The sequence below is a fragment of the Peromyscus eremicus genome, unplaced genomic scaffold (assembly GCF_949786415.1).
Source record: "Peromyscus eremicus unplaced genomic scaffold, PerEre_H2_v1 PerEre#2#chrX_unloc_1, whole genome shotgun sequence".
NCBI classification, from domain to species: domain Eukaryota; kingdom Metazoa; phylum Chordata; class Mammalia; order Rodentia; family Cricetidae; genus Peromyscus; species Peromyscus eremicus.
Genome location: NW_026734288.1, coordinates 6,637,689 through 6,661,844, shown reverse-complemented (window position 1 = coordinate 6,661,844; position 24,156 = coordinate 6,637,689). Strand labels below are relative to the sequence as shown.

At 36.6% G+C, this 24,156-nt stretch overlaps 1 pseudogene; it reads left to right on the top strand.

Moving 5' to 3' along the window:
* The first annotated feature begins 2,387 nt into the window (after positions 1-2,387).
* Positions 2,388-5,197, top strand: LOC131900997 (zinc finger protein 120-like; annotated as a pseudogene).
* Positions 5,198-24,156: the final 18,959 nt, after the last annotated feature.

Sequence of the window (24,156 nt, the reverse complement as noted above, 5' to 3'; positions counted from 1 at the left end):
TGGTTATTTTGTGTCAAGAAATTTTTATATTAAGCATTTTGTTTGACTGATATGTCCATTTCTTCTATTTTGTCCCTACTGCCTGAGATTCTTTCTTCCATCTCTCTATTTTATTTGTGAAACTTGCCTCTGTACTTCCTGTTTTTAGTCCTAAATTTTTCATTTGTGGAATATTCTCAGTTTCTGATTTCTTTATTGTTTCTATTTCCATTTGAGGTCTTAAACAGTTTTATTTGTCTCCTTCAACTATTTTTTTTGTTTTATTTTGGCTTTATTTAAGTTGTTTATTTGTTTACTCCAATAGTTTATTTGTTTGTGCTTTCATAAATTTATTTAAGAGATTTATTCATTTTCTTCTTAAGAACCTCTGTGGTGGTATTGTGTTCCCCAAAATATTGTGCACCCTAATAAACTTATCTGGGGTCAGAGACAGAAGGCTAGAAAATGGTGGCACTCACACCTTTAATCCTAGCATTCCAGAGACAGAAATCCCTCTGGATCTCTGTAAGTTCAAGGCCGCATTGGAAACAGCCAGGCATGGTGACACACACCTTTAATCCCAGAAAGTGAGCCTTTGATCCCAGGGAGTGGTGGTAGAAAGCAGAAAGGCTTATAAAGTGTGAGGACCAGAAACTAGAAGCATTTGGCTGGTTAAGCTTTTATGTTTTGAGCAGCACAGTTCAGCTGAGACCCATTCTGGATGAGGACTCAGAAGCCTCCAGTCTGAGGAAACAAGACTAGCTGAAGATCCAGTGAGGAGGTGGCTGTGGCTTGTTCTGGTTCTCTGACCTTCCAGTTCACCCCAATACCTGGCTCAGGTTTGATTTTATTAATAGGAACTTCTAAGATTCCTGCTACAGATCTCTATCATCTGGGTTGTATTTTGAGACCATAAGATGTTGAGATAATTAAGCTGTGAGATATCATTCATGGAGAACTTGCTGCATATATGGAGTAGAAATAACCAAAGAGAGAGATGAATGGGAAGTTGTGGGGACAGAGAAATCTAAGCCCTTTGAAAATGAAGCCCCATGTGTCTGCCATCGAACTACTAGATTTGATTGTTGTCATGCTGGGTTTCAGTCTTCCCTTTGTCTTCCTTCACTTTTGTCTCAATTCCTCTTTGGAATGAGAATTGGGTTTTCTGTAGCATTTGTATGTTGAAAAGATTTAACATATTCTTTGATCTTATAAAATGACACAGTCAAGAATTGGTCTTGAGTGTCAAAAGAGATTTTGGATATTTGAACAGTGTAGGGGCTGTTGCAGACTATGAGCATCATTGAAATTACTAAATGCATTTTTTTAATGGATGACCCTGAGCATATAGTGACCTGCATCAGGAGCTAATCAACTGAATGAAAAACTCCCAGATAGGAGTCTGGGCCTTCTGAGTCATTAGATTACAAAGTGTGTGGTATTCTTCTTGCTTCTTGTGTTTGTTTTGATGTTTATTAATTAATATGATTTTTTTTCTGTATAAATGGATATGTACCACATGTATGCCTGGTCCTCATAGTAGTCCAAAAAGAGTCTTAGAACCCACAAGCTTGGAATAATGAACAGTTGTGTGATTCCCCCATATAAGTACTGGCCATTGAGGCCCTCTATATACAAGACCAGTAAGAGCTCTTAACTTTTGAGCCATCTCTTCTTCCCTGTGTTGATTATTTATGACCAACATTGATATTTCTAATGTTATCACCTTTCAAATTGTAACTGTTTAAATACATGGTTTCTTTTAGTAAGGTTTATTAAAGTATAGTTTAAATTGGAGAAATTCAGATTTCTGAAAAATAAATACAGAACTAGAGTGAATGCTTAACTCTTTGTAGGAATTTCAGTAAAACAATCTCTGAGTTCATCTTAAATTTTTGTTTGTTTGATGGAATTTTACAGAGCAGATGGGTTCTTAATATTTATTTCTTCCTGTCCTATAACTGATTACATAGACTGGCTAACTTTCAACTCTGAAGCACATATACCTGCCTCTACCTTCTAAGTTCTGGAATTAAATACATGAGCCATTACACCCAACTTACAAATCTTCTTTGTAGTTAGTAATTGTTCATACAATTTCTCTGTGTGCTCAGTACTGTTAAAATATTTGCTTGTCACTCTATTTCTGTTAATCGGCATTTTTCTTGCAAGGTGATTTTCAATTCAAAGCATTCAGAAATAATAGATGTAAATCTCCTATTCAGTTTCTTTGTGAAATAACTTGATGATTTCACTGTAATGTCTGAGTTATAGAATATGTGTAGCAGTCACCAGAATTATGTGGCTATTTGTCAAAGAAGCACACATATACAATGATGTATCATGCCTTTTGTTTTATTCATATGGATGACATATTTATGTATGGCATATTTTAGAATACAGTGACCTATAATGATGTGCATGTCAACATCACTCAGGAAGAGTGGGCATTGATGGATCCTTCACAGAAGAATCTCTACAAAGATGTGATGGAGGAGACCTATATGAACCTCACAGCTATAGGTAATACTATAAATTTTCCTTCACATTTTAAATAACGGGACAACTGTTTCTTGGTTATTGATGCTCTTCTCCAATTCTGATTGAGAATGAGGAAGAATGAAATGAATAAATCAGATTTGGTTCTAAGGATCACTGCAGATAATAATGTAAATTTTTCAGCTTCCTGTAATATTTCATACATTTTTCTTGTCCTATATTTTAGGCTACAATTGGGATGATCTTGAAGTTGAAGAACATTGTCAAAGTTCTCAAAAACATGAAAGGTAATTTTCATGTAAAAGCTGATAGAGATGGGCCTGTAGATATATATAATTTATCTGGAAGCCTTAGTGAAATGAAGCAGTGTAAATAATCACAGTTTAAAGTGCATCAATGACAATTAAATGCTCATAAACACATGTTCCTCAATGGTAAGTAAGTGAATTATGTTTGCAAGTCATTCTTTTAAGAAGGAAGAAAAAAAACAATGCCTTAGCAGAAATCACCATTTCAGTAATGGCTTCATCAAAGCTATGCTGTACAACTGACAATCCATTTAGTTTCATAGTTTTCATATTACAAAAGACATACTCATTGAATATGTGATAAGAATATATACACAACCTTGTAATAAGCAAATAGTCGATAGAATATTTACTCATATAGGTGTTTTGCCTTTCTAATTTTAGTTAGATGGGTAGATAGAGTCAAGAGTTAAGGGGAGGGGGGAGTTGTTGTAGAGAAACATTATTCCCTATACCATATATTGATGAAGAACAGAAAGTCCAACTGTAAATGAAATGTAAATATTCTTGTTTTTATTCTTTCTTTAATAGTTATATCATATGTCACTCTGAATACCAGTTCTATGAACATAAGGGTATGGGAAGAAACAATGTCCATCTCTCAATTTCAGAACATAGAATATATGTAGTAGTCCCATGTTGAGTAAACTTGTTGAATGTGATTCAAGTTTACAAACAATTGGTTTTCCAGTTCATTCAGAATAGATCAACAAATACACCACAGAAAAGGCCTATGGGTACTAGGACTGTCTGTGTACATGCTTCTGTTTGTCCTGGTTAACTTTGAACATGTAGCATGACTCACAGTATAGGAAAATTTATCAATGGAATAAGTGAATGTCCAAATTCTCCCAGTTCTCTTCAAATATGTGAAAAACCTCACATATTTGTGAGAAAAATGATGCCATAAATATGAGCCAGGTAATAAAGGCTCTTACCATGACAGGCATGTTCAAATATGCAAAGCCATCCTTAATGCAGGGGAACAATGTGAGTGTAAACAACATGCTAAACATTAAGATATCAGTTCTCTATATATTTAGAACAATTGTAAAATTAATTCATGCAGATATAAAGACTCAACAATGTAATGAATGTGGTAAAGCTTTTGACTTTTCAATTATTCTTGCAGGCATGAAAGAAGTCATACTAGAGAGAAACCACATGAATATACTGAGAGTGATAAAACCTTTGCATGTAGTCTTCCACAAAGGCATGAAAAAACACATACTGGAGAGAAATCCTATGAATATAATCAACGTGGTAAAACATTTACACAACACAGTCATCTTCAAAGGCATGAAACTACACATACTGTTAAAAAACCTTATGGATATAATCAATGTGCGAAAGACTTTGCTCACTGGAAAGTTCTTCAATTGCATAGAATAACACATCCGGGAGAGAAACCCTATGAATGTAATCAATGTGATAAAACCTTTACAGAGCCCAGCCATCTTAAAGTACATAAAAGAACACATACTGGAGAGAAACACTATGAATGTCATCAGTGTGGTAAAGCCTTTGCACGACACAGTGCTCTTCAATTGCATGAAAGAACACATACGGGAGAAAAACCCTATGAATGTAAACAATGTGGTAAAGCTTTTGTACAGTCCAGTCATCTTCAAGTACATAAAAGAACACATACTGGAGAGAAACCCTATGAATGTAATCAATGTGGTAAAGCCTTTACACAGCCCCACAATCTTCAAGTACATAAAAGAACACATACTGGAGAGAAACCCTATGAATGTCATCAGTGTGGGAAGGCTTTTGCTTGTCATAGTGTTCTTCGATTGCATGAAAGAACACATACTGGAGAGAAACCGTATGAATGTAATCAGTGTGGTAAAACCTTTGCTCAAAACAATACTCTTCAAAGGCATGAAAGAACACATACTGGAGAGAAACCCTACGAATGTAAACAATGTGGTAAAACCTTTGCACAGTCCAGTCATCTTCAAGTACATAAAAGAACACATACTGGAGAGAAACCCTATTAATGTAATCAGTGTGGTAAAGCCTATGCTTGTCACAATGCTCTTCAATTGCATGAAAGAAAACTATGGGAGAAAAGCCCTATGAATGAAAACAATGTGGTAAAGCTTTTGCATGTTATAGTGATCTTCAAAGGCATAAAAGAACACCTACCGGAGAGAAACTCTATGAATTTAATCAATGTGATAGAGCCTTTTGCTCAGCCCCATAATCTTCAAGTACATAGAACACATACAGGAGAGATGCCCTATGAATGTCATCAGTGTGGTAAAGCCTTTGCTCAAAACAGTGTTCTTCAAAGGCATGAAAGAATACATACTGGAGAGAAACCCTATGAATGTCATCAGTGTGGTAAAGCCTTTGCTAAAAACAGTGTTCTTCAAAGGCATGAAAGAATATATACTGGAGAGAAACCCTATGAATGTCATCAGTGTGGTAAAGCCTTTGCTAAAAACAGTGTTCTTCAAAGGCATGAAAGAATACATACTGGAGAGAAACTCTATGAATGTAATCAGTGTGGGAAAGCCTTTGTTCGTCATAGTGCCCTTCAATTGCATGAAATAATTCATAACTGAGGGAAATGATGTGAATATAAACAGTGTGGTAATGCCTTTGTACAGCCCAGTCATCTTCAAGTGTATTAAAGAACACATATTGGAGAGAAATCCTATGAATATAATCAATGTGGTAATGCCTAGTCACAACACAGAGCAACCCTGTAACTGTAAAACTTTTAGTGTGTAATTGGTCTCTTAAAGACTTTGAATATAATATTAGACTTTGAGGATCTGAAAAGAACTCATATCAAAGGAAATCTGAATATATATGAATTGGTATGATCTTCATCCAACAAACTTACATTCAATTACACAAGATTAATTATTTTGAAAAAAAATTAAAATGTGTCAATAATATGTTCAAGCATTATAATATCTCTTTTTATTTTGTTTACACCTGTCAAACAATATGGACAAAAGAGGGAATGGGGATTCAGCTCAGTGCTAGAGTGCTTGCCTAGCAGGCACAAGTCCCTGTGTTCGATCCTCAGCTCTAAAAAAAATATGGACAAAAGACCTATAAACTAAATGATAATGTAACCCATTTAGATTTCATACTTCTCTTCAAATACACGAAATAATGAATTCTGGTGTAAATTTTCTTAGATGTGTATCATTGCTTTTCTGTTGCTTTGATAATAGACCATATCTAAGTGAACTTAGAAAAGGTTTTAATTTGGCCCTTGGTTCCAAAGCAGTACAAGTACCCCATAAAAGGGGCATGGAAACAAGTGTCAGACATGGCAGCTAAAGCAGGCAGCTAAGAATTCACATTCTTGTCCTGCAGTATAAAGCAGAAAGTGTAATTAGAAATGGTGTGCAGATATAAATGCTCAGGCCAATTTTCAGGACTGAATTCTTCCAGCAAGGTACCATTTTCTAAATCTTCTCAAATGATGTCAGTGACTGAAAATGATAGATTACTCCAACTTCAAGACTGCATGCTTGTTTTCGGTTAAATGGACCAAGTCATTATGGAAAAAATTTCTATAATCATTTAGATGCTTCAAAACCCATGTTACCAGAATTATAATAGAAAAACATTCATAATTGAAAATTAGTTTAAACATTTGTTGTTATTTTAATTATGCTATATGTGAGTGTCTTCCTCTGGGTATATGCATGTGCGTTTTGGTTCCCAAGAAGGTTAAACTGTTGGAGCTCCTTGTTGCAAGAATTACTGGAAGTCATCCAAAACCAGATCTTGGTCCAGGGAATGAACATGTGTTAAAGTCTTGGCCATGTCTCTATCCCTGTCAATATTTTAAAGCTTTTTATATTATCTTAATGTCTTTTTTTTATGTTTACAGTGTTCTGCCTGCATGTGTTCCTGCAAGCCAGAAGAGGGCACCAGGTCTCATTACAGATGGTTGTGAGCCATCATGTGGTTGCTGGGAATTGAACTAAGGACCTCTGGAAGAACAGTCAGTGCTCTTAACCTCTGAACTATCTCTCCAGCCCTTTTTATATTATCTTAATGTCAGGAAACAGATAGGTACTCACATGAAAGAAAACCTCATTTATGTAAACAATTTGGTTAAGACTTTAGACATCACAGTTGTTTTTAATTTCAAGGAAAAAAAAACTTGTTTTAAGTCTTTTTCATTGTATATTTGAAGTAAATAAATTATTAACCAGGTTCACCAAAGACTGATGTGAAGATCCCATTGTGGCTTCTATTTTGCAACATGTGAGAAAGATATTGTAGTGTGGAATATGTGTGGCAAATTTAATTAGTAAAGTTTATTTTTGTTCCTTATATTCCTTCTGTGGTGTTTTTCATCTTTTTTTGCACTTTCACTTATTCAGAGGTGTGGCTTCTATTTTGCAACATGTGAGAAAGATATTGAAGTGTGGGATATGTGTGCTAAATTCAATTAGTAAAGTTTATTTTGTGGTCTTTATATTCCTTCTGTGGCATTTGTTCATCTTCTTTTGCACTTTCACTTATTCAGAGGTATTTATCTGCTGCCTTGTATAGAATGTGATGGCTATCATCTAAGTGGTTCATTTTTATTTAACTCTCAGGCAGTATGTGATCACACTTTCAAGTAAGGGTTTCTGTGAAAGGGTGATGGATTTTTGTTCATGGTTGTTTTTTTATTATTTAATATTCATGGTTGTATTTTTAATATTTAATATTCACAGATGTGCTTCAAATGTTTGTTATCTAGCCTGGCTTGAATCTCAGTCATTAGCCAGGGATACATTAGAATTTATGATCCTTGTGTGTCAGTCTCTTGAGTACAATTCTAAGGGTAGATGATGTATTATCTATGACTGTTGTTTTGTCATAACCGTAGGGGAATGGGGTTGGCTAAAGAAACCCACTCTGACCCTGGAGCCCAGAACTACGAAAAGATGGCTCAGATATGACCAGTGATAGAAACACTGTTTGAATCAAATAGAAGACATATCTGCCCCTGGTGAACTGACTTTTGAAACCAATCACAGAGCAGGACAGTAGAATTTTTGCACTAGGGCTCAAGACCAGAAAAAGAAACACAGCCTATGTTTAGAACCTGAGCCAGAAAAATGAACCAAAGAAATAGGCCCTGACTCTGAAGCTAGTGCAAAAATAACACTCTTGGTCCCTAGAATCAGAGTCAGTAAAAGAAATGAGCCCTGATCTTAGAGGTAGTGTCAAAAAGCCAAGAAACGCCAGTGGAAAAAATACAGTTCGGCCCTGAAATCAGGGCCATCTCTGTCCCTAGCCCACATAACTGGCCAATCCCTGGGCAAGAAAAAAAATAAAAAAACTAACCAATCACAAGTTGACTCTGCCCCCAGGATTTCCTATATAAACCAACCTGCCTGGTCAGTTGTGAGCTGTTCTTTCCATTCTGGTAGAGGCAGATACTCTCCTGGACTCTTTCTTCCCAAATAAATCTCAAAATAATTTTGAATGTGAAGATCTTCATTCACTGGTACACAGAAGAACCATGCTGGGATGTCACATAGCAGATTGACCATGGGGGAGCTGAACAGAAGATACTTGCTGAGATATCCCATAGTAGACACCATTGTTAACACTCAAAATACAGAGGGTATACATGCTGTTTTCTCAGCCCCTAGGAATAAAAACAGTAGAAGTGGTCCAAAGCTCCTCAAACCCTCTCACATCCTGAATGTCACCCTTATTTGAGGATGTTTATTCAACCTCTTTGTCACATCCCCTCTTTTTTCAGATGCAAACTACCGCATATTATTTGTTCAATGATGCTCAGCCTGACAGCTTTGGAGAATGTTGGTTATGTGTCCCTCCATGGTCAAATGCTCATTCACCATTTTGGCCTCACCCATTGTCCTATTAGATCCTCTCACCTTACCATTTGTTAATCACTTCAAGCCAAATGTCTCTACTACCACTTATCTCTCTCACATTCCTCTCTTTGTCATTACAGATGGCTTTAAGTTCTTGGGAATACACTTTGTGTGTACTCTGGATTCTGTAGACTGCAATAATACTATTACCCTTGGTACTAACACCAAGTCACTATGTCAAAACATTCACAATGCCTCTATTCTCTGTGGTACTCATGTTTATCACGGTTTACCTGCTAGGTGGTCTGGAACTCATACTCTGGTATTACTGTTTTGTAAATTAGGGGTGGTACCTGGTGAAGAGCCCTTGCCAATTCCCAACAGCAAATTCATAGCAGCAAGGCATGACAAATGAGCCATTCAAATAATACTCTTTCTAGCAGCCCTGGAAATAAGTGCAGGTACAGCCACTGAAATAGAAGGACTAACTACTCCCCTAGATATTTACCATCAGCTCTCCTCATAATTCATCCAGGATTTCCAATGAGTAGCTCAGACCATGCTTACTTTTCAAGAAATAATTAACTCACTGGCCACTGTAGTATTAAAAAATCAGAGAGGATTAGATTTTTTAACAGCAGAAAGAGGTGGTCTTTGTCTCTTTCTTGGGGAAGAGTGTTGCTTTTATGACCATCAATTAGGGATAGTGAAAAATAAGATCCAACAACACCAGATGAATCTTCAAACAAAAAACAGCTTGATGCCCCCAGACAATGGAGCACTAATAGTCAGATATGGAAATGGATTCTGCCTTTCTTATTCCCCCTTTTCTTCTTTTGCCTAGCCATGCAAATTGCACCCTGCCTCATAAACATCTTGGTTAGATTTCTTCAACAACAGATCCAAAATATTTGTAACCGAACTCTGAGCCACTTAATATTACAGGATTACTGGCCCCTATTGATAAAGCCAGATCTGCTGAACCTGTTTACAACCTGAGAAGGAAGATCAAGATTGTTCCAAGAACCTCAATGCCCCAAATCAGTAGGAAACAGTTTAATGATAACCCCCACTTTTCCAGCCCTGAGCTGCCTATTTACACTTTCCAACTCCTAATTCCTTATTACCCTCTCCAAATCCCAGCTGCTTATTACCCTTTGCAACCCTCAGTGGCTTATTTCTAAACAAAAAAGGGAGGAATATAGAGGATAAAAACTTGTTAAAGAAACCTACCTTGACCCTGGAGCCCAGGACAAGGAAAAGATGACTCAGATAAAACTCATGAAAGAAACACAGTTTGGATCAAATCAGAGCCATCTCTGACCCTGGTGAACTGACTTGTGAAACCAACCAATCACAGAGTAGGAGAGTAGAATCCTGTCCCTAGGGCTCATTGCCAGGAAAAGAATTACAGCCTATGTTTGAGATCTGAGCCAGAGAAATTAACCCTTCATCTCCAAACCCAGAACTGAGAATATATGTCCTGACTCTGAATCTAGTGCCAAAATAACACTCTTGGTTCCTAGAATCAGAGTCAGTGAAAGAAATGAGCCCTGGTCTTAGAGGTAGTATCAAAAAGCCAAGAAAGAGTAGTGAAATAAACACAGTTTGGCCCTGAAATTAGGACCATCTCTTTCCCTCACCCACAAAACTGGCTAATCCCTATGCAGAAAAAACAAACAAACAATCAAACAACTAACCCATCATAGGTTGACTCTGCTTCCAGGACATCCTTTGTAACCATCCTGCCTTGTCAGTTGTGAGATGTTCTCTCCACCCTGATAGAGGCAGCTACTTTCTGTATTCATCCTTCCCAAATAAATCATGTTCTCAAAAGAGTTTTGGGTGTTACGACCTTCATTCATTGGTGTACAGAAGAACCATACTGAAATATCCCATAGTCGATTGAGCAAGGGGGGGGCTGAATAGAAGATCCTTGCTGAGATGTCTGTCAGTGGACAGAGCAAGAGAGAGCTTAAAAGTAACATTTTTCTCCTGAGCTTGAGGAGATGGCTAAAATTTTGCATTTTCTTAGTCAGGAGAAGCAGAACTTTGCTAGGAAGCCCTCTTAAGTGGGGGCTGAGTGGAAACTCAGCTGTAGTGGCTCTCCATGAGAGGAGCAGGATTGCTCTATCCTGCAGGGAGACAATCTCCCATCATACCATGTATAGCCGGACTTTCCTGAACTGTCAGGATACCCTGACTTTCCCAGTCAGGATGCATTTTGATGCTGAAGTAGTTCCAGGCCTGCCTTTTCTGAGAAATGAGAAAAAACATCCCTCCAGGGCTGAACTATCTCCTTGCAGTCCCAACCATCAGAGCTGTGCTAAACAGCTCCAGGTGTTTAGGACACCTTCAGGGCAGACCTATTGTTCTGAGCAGTTTGAACTGTCCAGGATACCTTGCCCTCCAGGGCTGAACTGTCTCCTTTTAGTTCCAGCTCTCAGAGTTGTCATAAGCAGCTCAAGGTGTTTTCTGACTCTCAAGGAGTCAGTACACCTTTCTTCAGAGTTGCAAAACTCATGTTTTGGTAACATAATCTGGGACCAACCCCAGAGTTGTTGCAACCAATTTACTTACAAATACATTTTAATGATGTTAATTTTAAAATACTCAATAGAGAATATGAAAATCATTAAATACTTCATGAATGTATCCAAAGAAATATTTTCATCTATCTGGAAGAGATGTAATAATTTAAGTGAGTCAGTAATCAACTGTATATTTCACAATAAAATTAATGTGCTCTGAATATGTATACATTATTTAAAGTTCATGTATCTTCATGTCCTCATCTGTTAGGCATTTGGTACTTCATCCCAAAGTATTGTCTTCTAAGATGATTATCCAGAGATGCCAGATAATGTAATAGCAGTGAGATATATTTTGTGGGGTCTACTTTTGTCCAACTTCACATGGTGATCAGCATAACATTACAGACTTGCACAAGAAATACATTTCCAACACAGAGGTCTCACTGATGCTCAAATAGAATTAGTTGTAATATTAAATCAATAAAATAGCATCTTTTCAGATTGTAAACATATTTTCATTGAAAGATTATGCAAAGTAGGGGAAATTGAATGATAAATCCTATTCGCAAATGAAAATGATATATTGGCATCTCTTTTGTTTTTCTTTTTATTGCTTGTTAAATTACTTAGTTTATTCTGAGGACCAAAGATTTGTTCATAGCACTTTCTCAGACCAACAAGTAAATGTGAGAGAATAGCTTGAATGTAAGTAAGTAGTCATTGATACTTATGAATTCATGATTTCATTTGGGCTTAGATTTGCATGGCTGTAACTTTAGCATTTGGAAGAGGGTAGCATGCCACTTTCTCTTAGTTTGAGGTCAGCTTGGTCCATATAGTGAGTTCCAGTACACCCAGGGATATGTAGAGATACCCTATCTCCACAAACTTCCAAAAATTAATAGAAATATCAAATTATGGAAGTTATCCTAATATAATCTGACTGGACTCTGACTTGTTTCAACCAAAAGTTTTGTTATCTTTACTCACCTTAAGGGAACTTTGTTAACAATGAAAATAAGACACTATGTGGAGAGTCCTTTTACAGAAGTATAGAAAGCCATTGAATTCTTTGAAAATCCTCTGGGGACTTTCACCACATTTAAATGAGAAAAGACAAAAGGAGCAATGGGGCATTTTCATCTTTGGTATTTTAATGATGTATTTGGAAGCTGGAGAGTTTGCTCAATATTACTTTCTTAGGTACCCCAGTTTGGTTCATAGCATCTACCTCAAACGGCTCAGAACTACCCTTATATGCAGATCAAAGAGATGTGATGCATTCTTCTGGCCTCCTAGAGCACAAGATATGCAAAAGGTGAAAAGACAGATATTTATGTGTCCATATTTTCAAAAATGTTTTCTTTATATATATGTTATGTTCAAAAAGGATTACATTTAATTTAGGCATATAAGTTTAGCCAGTGTATATATCAGTTGTATGCCAGGTACCAGTAGAGGTCACAACAGTGTCTGTTTCTCAGTGCCTGTAGTTACAGACAGTTGTGAGCAGTCTCTTCGTGTTTGGGAATCAAAGTCAGGCCCCTGTGGATGAGCAGTCAGTACTCATAAGTGTTGAGCAAACTATTTAGCCACATGAACATTTCATTAAAGCAGTAAAACGTGACTGGATAATCCTGAATTCATCTTTACTTCAGCCCTGATGATCCAGAAGAGATACAAGCTGATATCATCATTAACTCATTTAGATTGCATGCTTAAATAAGTTTCCATACCTATATATGCACAAAATAAAAGAAGAGTACAAAATGATCAGGAGTGGAATTCACAATCCAAGTCTTAAAAGTAGCTGACAGCTTGATCAAAGCCACAAGATTGAGTTTATCACCAGGGTCATAAATGAGCAGCAATGCAAGCAGACAAGAGTATATGTCATGTGTACTCTTGCTGGAATTTATACCTCCTATACAGAGACAAAAAGAACTTGCAGGTACAAAAACTGATCTGTCTGAAGGAGTTCATATGCTGCTTTCCTGATTCCCAAAAAACCCTTCAGTTAGGAACCTTTTTTTTTTTGTTGTGACTTCAGATGACATCCAGGTTATCAGGAGATCCTGAGAGTTAAACAGAAGTCACTCTAAGAGTTGGACACTCAGGCATTTACAAAGAGCTATAAAGTATGGAGGTATTGTTAGGGAGGGAACTTTGGGTGTAAAAGCCAAAATATCAAATGATCAGAGAACAATGCTTAGTGTGTACCTGAGGACAAGCTGATTCAAACTGTGCCCTGTTTATCCAATCACCTGTGATGGGTTAGCCATACCCAGGTCTTCTGCTTTTTCCTTTTTTTTTTTTTTTGGCAACTACCTGTACCTGTCAGTGATGATAATCTGCTCTCTCCACTTTGCATTTCTCCTTAGACCTTAATGTGCCTCACTCTCTACCCTGACATCTCTGCAATTGGCCTGCATGGCAGAAGTAAGCAGGTTCTTACTTTTTTTGACTCACAGCTAGTGAGACAGTGGAACCCATGAACTTGTAATTTCCCTGGGAATCCCATTGTGTGAAAAGACTGAGTCCACAGGATGAAAATGTTTCTAGAAACATTTACTACTTATCTGACCACATGGCTAGAGAGACAGGACCTGAAAATGGGGGAAGGTTTTAGAGATGGGAAAATTCATTGTATGACTTCATTAGATTACTCATTTTTGTTTATCTTTTGCCTTCTAAACCTTTTAAGAACTCAAAAATGGATTATGTACCTTATATATCTATAACTAAATTAGTATAACTGAATAAATATCATGTCTTCATTGTTCATTAGTATGTGCTTTTCTTGCTTTTTGATTCTTTTCTTCTTTTTTTCTTTCTCCTTTTTGTTTTAAAGTATAATACTAGTAAATATCCTTGTGTGACTCACGGTATAGACTAAACTGTTCTAGGATACCAGAGAGATCTGCCCACCTTGCTTCCAGAGTGAATGCATTATAAGTGGGCACATCATAAGTGGATAACTTGTTTTATATCATTTTACTCAGATGAATGTCTGAGGCTGGTGTCAAGGGTACAAGCTCTGGCCCTTACTTCAGTAACAGAAGATGGCTCCCATAAGATTGATCCCTCCTGCTTTCAAGTCTACTGTCTTCCAACTATGACCAATATTGTCTTACTTTATGATTGATTCTGTTATAACTCATCAAGTGAGTAAAAGTGGGTTCTGTCTATATTCTCCAGATGATGAAACCCATGTTCAAAAAATATTTGATTTTGTATATGGTTAAGTGTTTCTGCTCATCTCACTTATGCTGTTATTCTAATGCCTCACTAAATACAGTTGAAGCCTCCTAGGTCAGATACAATGGCTCCGACCAGTAATCATGGTATTTAGAATTTGAGACAGAAATTTCAAAATTTCAAAGTCATCCAAGGTGAACATGGTCAATTGAGTATGGTGTGAAGCACATGGAACCAAGAGAACTGTGACTGGTTGAAGTCTTTAGTGTTCTCTGCAGTTCTAGAGCTACAAAACCATAGCTACAGTGAGTGTCTGCTGAAGTTTTGATAACCCAGGTTTTCTATTTCTGGTAATGTTTCCTGACTACTGCAGCCTAGATCACTTTGGGGGTAGATTCCTGATGCTCATTAAAAAGTAGAATACTCCTGTAGGTGACAGAATTAGCCTTGGTTAAGGATAAACTCCCTAAATGCTTATCTAATCCTGTGTGTTCAGTACTGTAACCAATACACAACCAACAGAAATGGACTCATTAGGTTTTATTCATATATTTGTCCATACTTAATTTCTGAATGCTTAACAAGGAAGAAACTAGGGAAGAATATGAGGAAAAGAATGGAGAGAGGACAAAAAAGGGGAAAGCAATACAATACATTTTAGTTAATGTATGTATGAAAATAAATTTTAAATAAAAAAGCAGCAAGAGAGATGGCTTAGAAATTAAGAGCACTGGGTGCTTTTACAGAGGACAGAGGTTCCATTCCCAGAAACCAACTGGTAGCTAACTTTTTTAACACTAATTTTACAGGGTCTGATGCCCTCTTTTGGCCATTGCGTGTACTGCACACAGACATTTGCAGGAAAACAGCCATATTCATAAAATGAAAATAAAGTTTAAAAATAAATAATTCTGGCTGGGCGTTGGTGGTGCACACCTTTAATCCCAGCACTTGGGAGGCAGAGGCAGGCAGATCTCTGTGAGTTCGATGCCTTTGTGGGCTACAGAGTGAGTTCCAGTAAAGACAGAAAGCTACAGAGAGAAACCCTGTCTTGAAAAAATAATTTATATATATATACACACACAATGATGTCAAAGCCCTGAGACAGACAGCAGGCAAGGCTATTTAAAATGAACTCCTTCCCAACTTTTATGGAAACAACTGTGTGCTTCCTCTGAGGCAGCATGCTTAGAGCAAAGTGCAGCCTTATTCTGAGTTATGCATAGCTCAGTAGGACAGTTCATCTAAAACATCATCCACCGTACTAATATTTGACTTTCTTTGGTGTTTTTGTATTTGTGTTCTCTGCCTTTTGTATGTGTGAGAATTAGAGACAATGACACATCTTTTTGATGTATTGATACATATTTTAATTGTAGATTATAATTTGATCTAAAACACAGATATTTCTCTATATGTCTTCGTCTGTCTAATAGCTACACTTGTCATATTTAGATTGTTCAAAGTATGGGTTTTGGTCTGGTCCTAAGAGAGATATAAGGAAGATATCGCATATATAATGCAAAATCTGTTCTGGACGTGCTCCTCTTGTAGCATTAGCCAGAGATGGATGCACAATGTTACTTAATAGAGTTTTGCTGATTAATAATTCAAGTATATGGAGTGATTCGTTTCTAGGAAGACATTAATTGTAAAACAGCTGTACACACAGTCATTAAGAAAATGATTCTGAGTCAAGCTCTCCTTATGTTAATTATGGTGACCATGATCCCAGTCAGTTGCTTCTCAGGGAAATGACCTTACTGTCCTCTTGATTAAATAAACTAAATTCTTAAAAGGCTCTACCAACAGTGTGTTTTAGAATTACCCATTTGAGTCATGTATTCAACTGTCTATTGCAGTAACTGGTAAAAGATTTACATGTGAAGCATGGTTTCTGCCTTCAGAACAGAATAGGAAGAATAATTTATGTGTACACTGCAGGGGGAAAGAAGATAGGCAATTAACTGCTGGAGTTACCATTATGAAATAGGACCTGATTGTGGTAGGGCTACTGATTTGTAATTTCTCACCATGTATTATTTCACATCATGTTAATGAAGGCAGGCCAGATTAGTGGGTATAAAATTTGGAAAGGTTCTTTTGAGCCAATGAATACTGAATTTCTAACTAGTGGGCTCTCCTTGGCAGATATATTTAATCCTGTTTTTCACTGTTAAGTCAGCTCACACAGTTGAGACACAGGTCATTGACTGTAGATGTGTGTAGCAGCTGACAAAGCTCAGCAGCTAGCATAATACATAGTTCAAAGTCAAACAGTTGGTTTTAATGCCAGTTCTCTACCAGGGAATGGCCTGCTCCTAATCAAAGTCAGGATTGCTATGTGTTTTTTTTTCAATTATATTTATATTTTTTAAATGTCAATTATTAGTTTCACTATTTAAATTTGATTTTCTTTGATTGTATCATTCCTCTAATCTCTTGTTTGTTTTATTTTACATATTTCTCCATCATTAAGAATTTCTTTGCTTTTTTCTAGATGTTGGTTAATTTTTTTTTCTATTTACAGCATGTTCTTCTGTATCTCAGACTTTTCTCACACAATGTAATGGAGAATTGCTTTGTTCATTTAATCCTGACTCTGCTATTGAGGGCTGGGAAGGCAGTCCTGCCACTCCTTCTATTTTGGGTCTTGGCTGATCAGTAAGAAAGAAAAATAGACCAGTGAATGAGTATCCTCCAAACTATCTGGCATTTTTTGGGAGCTTACAAGTGAAGAGGGACCTGTGCAATAATTGATTTTACAGACCAACTTTAATCAGGATTAGACACAGTAAATAAAAAGATGAGCAAGAAAGTTGGTGAAACCTTTCCTGCTCTGACAATAGATGACATTAGTAATGAATTCTGAAGTAATCAATGTTAGATGATCAATAACTGTCCTGATTGCCCAAGACCAAGCAATCAAAAATCTAGTTAAAGAACATGAAATGAAATTACTGTAGTTAACTCTAGTTGAACAACAACAAAAAAGAAGACCTGAATATAATGGTGTGATCCTGACTAACAAGACTGTTATCTTCCAGATTTAAGATGTTTATCCTGAGAGAAAAGCTATGAGTAGTCCTTGTGCTCTAATGGAAATCTCTAGTCTTTGGAGCTCATGGCCATAAGGTCTGTTTCAATTTCTTAACATAAATTTGGGGATTATTATTTCATCATCTTCACCATCCATTCCCTGCCTCTAAGCACAAATGTGTCAGGCATTCTAGGCTGGGCCTTGCCTGCTCAGTGAGAAGGCAAAAGGAACAAGGAAATTAACGTTTTCGTTCATTCCAGAGTTTTCTTTATGAGAAGGGGCATTGCAGAGGTGCTTGGGTAAGAGTAGAAATTCACTGTCCACATATTACAAGCAGTGGGGTTCACAGTACAGAAAGGGAGGGATAGAAAGAAGCCATAAAATTTTCCAGTTTTCGCTGTAGTTTGGGTTGCCAATGTGCAATTAATTAATCAATTATCAGTGATAGATAAATGTCCTGAGTGATCATTTCTTGGACTCCACTAACTAGGTCCCTTGTCCAGGAGATTGACATATCCCCACTGAAACATTAGTTCTGTACCCAGGACAAAGATCCAGTTCTCCTGAACAGGGCCCTTTTAACAGGCTTTCATTACTACTTTTAACTTTTCTTCTTCCTAAGGCATGTAGAATCACTTAGCATTAGAGATCAGAGCTCCCAAAATGCTTTTGACATCTTGGCCTCTGTAAAGGATGAAATCCTCAGAATCCCAGTGACACTTCTGGCTATTGGTTAAGAAAGCAACATCTTACTTTTCTTTGGGGTTTCTTTTTATCTTAAATTGTCCAGTTGATTTTCACCTCCAGTTCTTATGAGACTTCCCTCTGAAGGTTTACGTGTAACTGCCATTATGGGATGGTACAGTGGCTGATGTGTTTTTTTCCAACTGAATTTCATTAATCAGGTGAAAGTATTGGAATACCCTTCCAGAGGGCCATTTGTCACGACCAAACTCTCAATTGTAGACAGGAAAGGAATTCTTTTACTGGTGTCCCAGAAAGGCCTCTAATGTGATGCTCAAGAGGCCATTACAGAGTCACAACCTACATTGAGTCCTGGTGATGAAGAGTGAGATTTTTTTTTGGGGGGGGGACTTCATCTATTCTGTCAGAAATGTCAGTGATGTGTGCTTCATGAAGATCATTTCCATCAGCATATGATTCTGCCTCATCATTGACAGATCTTCATGCCCAGAACTTTCAAATGTATAATTCACCAGGGCTACCACTTACAAACTGTCGTGATAGTTCTGTTTTGCCAGTATCCTCTGTATGCTCTTTTAGAAATGCTGTGGGATGTATGGCAAATGTGTTGCTAATTAATCAATAAAACACTGATTGGCCGTTGGCTAGGCAGGAAGTATAGGCGGGGCAAGGAGGAGAATAAAGCTGGGAAGTGGAAGGCTGAGTCAGAGAGACACTGCCAGCCGCCACGATGAGAAACAGCTTGTGAAGATGCCGGTAAGCCACGAGCCATGTGGCAAGGTATAGATTAAAGGAAATGGATTAATTTAAGCTATAAGAACAGTTAGCAAGAAGCCTGCCACGGTCATACAGTTTGAAAGCAACATAAGTCTCTGTGTTTACTTGGTCGGGTCTGAGAGGCTGTGGGACTGGCAGGTGAAAGAGATATATCCTGACTGTGGGCCAGGCAGGAAAACTTAAGCTACAAATGGCGTCCAACGTGGTGGCAAGAGTTTCCACCTAAAAACTGAAAAAAAAAAAAAAAAAAAAAGATTCTAAAACAGAGCTAAAAACAGCTTCCTAATTGTCTCTCTCAAATGAGCGGCAGCTGCTGGTTTCAGCTACTGGTGGGTTCCTGGCGTGCGTGCTCGACCTGCAGTATGGCGGGAATCAGGCCTCTGCAAGTGGCACATTAAGCTGCATGGTGGATTTAGACTTTGCTAGTACAAAGAAAAAAAAAGAGGTTTCTGGGCTACACGCTGCTTGGATAAAAGCATAGACCCACGATAGCTCCCAGAGCTGGTGGTAAACGTAGCCATGTTGGGAAGCTGAGGTGGGCGGAGCCAGCAGCCACAGCTGCTGCAGTTTAAGGCAAGAGATTCACAATAAGACAGATTCAGATGTAATAGTTTACAATGTGTGTAAAAGATACGTAGGCTTGAAAGAGACAAAAAAGGTGATATATAGAGTTATAGAAACAAATACATAGTTTTAAAAAATAAAGTCATTAAAGAGACAGTAAAGGTAGTATAAAAAACAAGCCACGTAAAAATGGATATTACACAGAGAATCTGGATTGTGTTGTCTTTGGGATTTTTAACTGCAGAAAAACATTTGATTGTAAAAGCTGTTGAGTTATGCCAAAATGTATATTTTAAAGATATCTTGACTTCAAAATTTGGATATAAGGATATGTTGCTTTGGAAAAGAGTCTCTGCTTTTGTTCCCACAGAAAGCCAAAGGCTATGGAATTGTTCCAGATTAAGATATATCAGGTTTGACCAGCCAAGACCCCCTGAAGGTCTCCAATGACACCATGGCCCAGATGATCCAACATCCAGAATGGTTTGAAGGCATCTGGCTCAGACGATACAGCCTCATGGACTATTCCATAATTCTAAAATTTTCTTTGTTTCCCCATAAGATACAGCGCCCCCTTCCAGCAGGAAGTAGTAAGAGAAGCTACGCCCAAATTCCCAATTATATGTAATTTTACTTTGTTAAGGTTAAAACCTTCCTTTTGGAAAAAAAAAAAAAAGGGGGGGGAAGTGCTGTGGGATGTATGGCAAATGTGTTGCTAATTAATCAATAAAACACTGATTGGCCGTTGGCTAGGCAGGAAGTATAGGCGGGGCAAGGAGGAGAATAAAGCTGGGAAGTGGAAGGCTGAGTCAGAGAGACACTGCCAGCCGCCACGATGAGAAACAGCTTGTGAAGATGCCGGTAAGCCACGAGCCATGTGGCAAGGTATAGATTAAAGGAAATGGATTAATTTAAGCTATAAGAACAGTTAGCAAGAAGCCTGCCACGGCCATACAGTTTGAAAGCAACATAAGTCTCTGTGTTTACTTGGTCGGGTCTGAGAGGCTGTGGGACTGGCAGGTGAAAGAGATATATCCTGACTGTGGGCCAGGCAGGAAAACTTAAGCTACATAGAAACAACTCTTGAATGGGATAACAAGACAAAGCTGGAGGAAATGAAAGGCAATTATTATCTAAGTGTGTAGAATTAGCCAAAAATAACATAGACACTTATACATAAAATGACACCAATATTGGACTATAGCAAAAAGATAAAACACAAATATTCAGGACTTATTCTATAAAGAAACAAATGTTCAAACATGGTGAACATAAGAAGGTCATTTCATAAAATTGTAATATATAATATGTATAATTTGACAGGGTTCTCTTTAAAAATGTCACGTAACAAATAACTGTAAACATAATTGTTATAATATAAAATTAAAGTATTAACCATTATTAAAAATATTCTGTTCACTTGAAAATTGCATTATCACTTTAGGAAAAAATATCTTTACCTAATATATAAATGGTAAAATATCATGTATTGGTTTTCTATTATTAATGATTATTAATACATGTTAATGTGTAGTTATTCAAAGTGAGTCATTACTAAAAAGAAAACAATAAAATGATCATGAAAAACAAATATACCTATCAGGTCCATTGACCTTTATGGACCCAAGGAGAGAATGTTTCAAAATCTCCACAATCACATTGATAATTTTATAGGACTTTCATTTTTTCAGATACCTAAGAATGTCTAAAATTTACAAAAGAGCTCTTTTATCTCAGCATTTGGAAGGCAGAGATAGGTGAATCTCTATGGGTATGAAGCCAATCTGATCTACATATTCAATTTCATGCCTATTTTAACTACATGGATAGAGATCCAGTCTCAAAAAAAGGGGAGGGGTGAGAAAAGTAAATTATATGTTCAGACAAGAAAAAGTACAAATAGAGTCAATTAGGCAAAGTGCCCCTGGGCAATATTAAGATGAATGGGTTTCTCCATTGTGAAACTAATTCTCAGCAGAGCAAACCTTGACCTTGGCCTCATTATCTCCTGTCTTAGCATAACTAACTGATAGAATCATCCCAGATGGCCCGTAAATGTGAATCACAGTCTGGCTTTTTCTTAAAGTGTCCTTCACTGACTTGAATGCAGAATATGAATGGTGGGCAGAGTTAATTACAATCTCTTTTTCCTAAAGAGTCTTAGATCACTAATATGTTTGGATACAAAAACACAAAATGTAAGCTGGGCAGTGGTGGCACTTGCCTATAGTCCCAGCACTCAGCAAACAGAGCCTTTAATGCCAGAACTCAGTAGGCAGAGGCAGGCTAATGTCTGTGAGTTCAAGCCACCCTGGACTATAGAGAAAGTTCCAGGACAGCCAGGGCAGTTACATAGAGTAACATTGTACTCCCCCAATAAAAACTGAACAAAGTGAAAAAGGCCTAGTGAATAAAATTTATATTTTCAAAGTAGACTAAAATACAGAATTCTATTTCAAAGTAAAATATCATGACTCAGAGTTTACATGTTAAATTAAAAAATTCTTTTTTAAATGTAAATTTAATTTAAATATAATTATATCCTTTTCTTTCCAGGTTATCCCAGCTACATTCCCTCCAACTATCCCCATATCCCCAAATCAATAATATAACCTCCTTTTGATCATTGTTACTCTGATGTATTTATGCACATAATTTTCCAATATATATATGAAATATATATAACTTCAGAATGTTAGTGCAGCTTTATTGTTAGTGATTATATCATTTCAGGTCCTACCACTTTACACTAGATAAGCAATAATAAGAATAACACATGGCAGATGGTAACTTTCCTTGTCACAGTATTCATTAGGTGTCTATAATTCTTTGATTAGACATTTGAGATAGAGGGACACTATGAACTGGGAAACAGAAACTCAGAAGGGTTCTCCAGTTATGATGGAAGGAAAGTCAGTACAAAAAGTGATGCAGAAATGAGCAATAACCTTAGCACCACTCAATAGAATCTTGATTTAAATTTTCTGGTATAAAATAAATATGTGTAATAAGGATACTATGACTTTTTTCTTTCCTTTTTATACGCCCTTGAACTTCATATTATCTTAGACTGACATTAAAGCTTCAAGCAGAACATATAACAGGTATGGAGAGAGTGAGTTTTCTTTATTTTCCCAATTATAAAAAAAATGTTTTGCGTTTTCTCCATTTAGTGATTATGTTGATAATTACTTGCAGTAAACATATTCTATTACTTGTGGATGTGTTCCTCCTACTTTAGAAGTTTTATAATGAAGGGATATTTTATTTTGATGAAAGTATTTTCTGCATTTATTGAAGAGACCATTTGGTCTGTTTCATATGGTTTGTTCTCCTAATACATTATGTGTCTTTATTTACTTATGTTGTTTCCTATTAACATCTTTTGGATGATGTCACCTTGATCCTAGTTGATAATTCTTTTGAGATATTCTTGAAATGGAAAGATTCCTTTTTGTCATATAATTGTAAATGGATTGGTGTTAGTTTTTCTCTAATGTTCTGGTGGGATTCTGTCCTGAATCCATCTAGTTTTCTTAAGTTGAGTTTGTTTTTTTAATTATTAATTAACATGTGACATGATAAATTCTATATTCATTTGATTTATCTTTGGTAGATTATATGCTAAGAAACTCTTTTTTTATATTATACATATTGTAGGTAAATGAGTAAAACTGAAAAAAAATTATTATAAGTGACTTAATCCAGAAAGACAAATACTGCATATTTTCTCAAATTTGTAGATGCTAGCTTTTAAGATTTTGTTCTCTATATTTTCTATAGAGTTTAGGTAACTAGCATGGAGCCAATGGGGATGTAGGATTTTTTCCACAAAAGGGGTAATTAAAAACAGCACTATTAAAAGAATGAGAAATTAAAACAGTATTAAGTCATGAAAGTGATGTTAGAGTACTGTAGAAGAGCAAATACAAAGAGGAATAACTATGATTACAGTCCTTTTCTTGATAATCTTAAAAACATATTTATATATTTATTGACTATATATGTGGCATGCATATGATTAGATGGTAGTTTTCAGAAACCTCTTTCCACTGTCTGTGTCCTGGTAATAGCCCTCTGGTAATCAGATTTGCAGGGAATCATTTTTATGTCTCTGGCTCACAAAGAAATCTTCTTTTAAAGAAACAGACAACTGTACTTCTGTAGAAGCTTGTTAAAACAAGTGAATATCAAAAAACATTTTAAATGTCTTTACTGCATGATGGTGTAGCCAATACCCAAACCTGAAATCATGTACCAACAAATAAAGCGTCCTGTACAAGTAATGGGTTGCATTGTTTTCTGGTGTTATACCCAAACATAGCAGGTATCACTTTTGTAATAATCATGAAAAACTCAATAAAAAGGCTCATATATTTTAAAAACGGAGTGAGAGGATATCAAACACGTGTTCAACAGAACACTTCAACCCAACTCAAATATGTTCATAGTGTCATATATGCTACATGAGAAGAAAAGTACTCATCAGTGTTTCATCATTATGTACCATGTGACTGCATATTCTCATTGGCATGAAAGAAATGCACAAAATTGGAACAATTGTGTTGGCAATCATTAACCAGCATTTGATTTTCTTAAATCCCACTCCATTGTTTGAACCTGTACCTGACACTATTATTGCAGACAAGAAACAGACCAAATTGATCATGGGCTCAAGATAAAAAATGATTATTTTTCTGCTTAATGAACATGACATTAAACTAATGCTA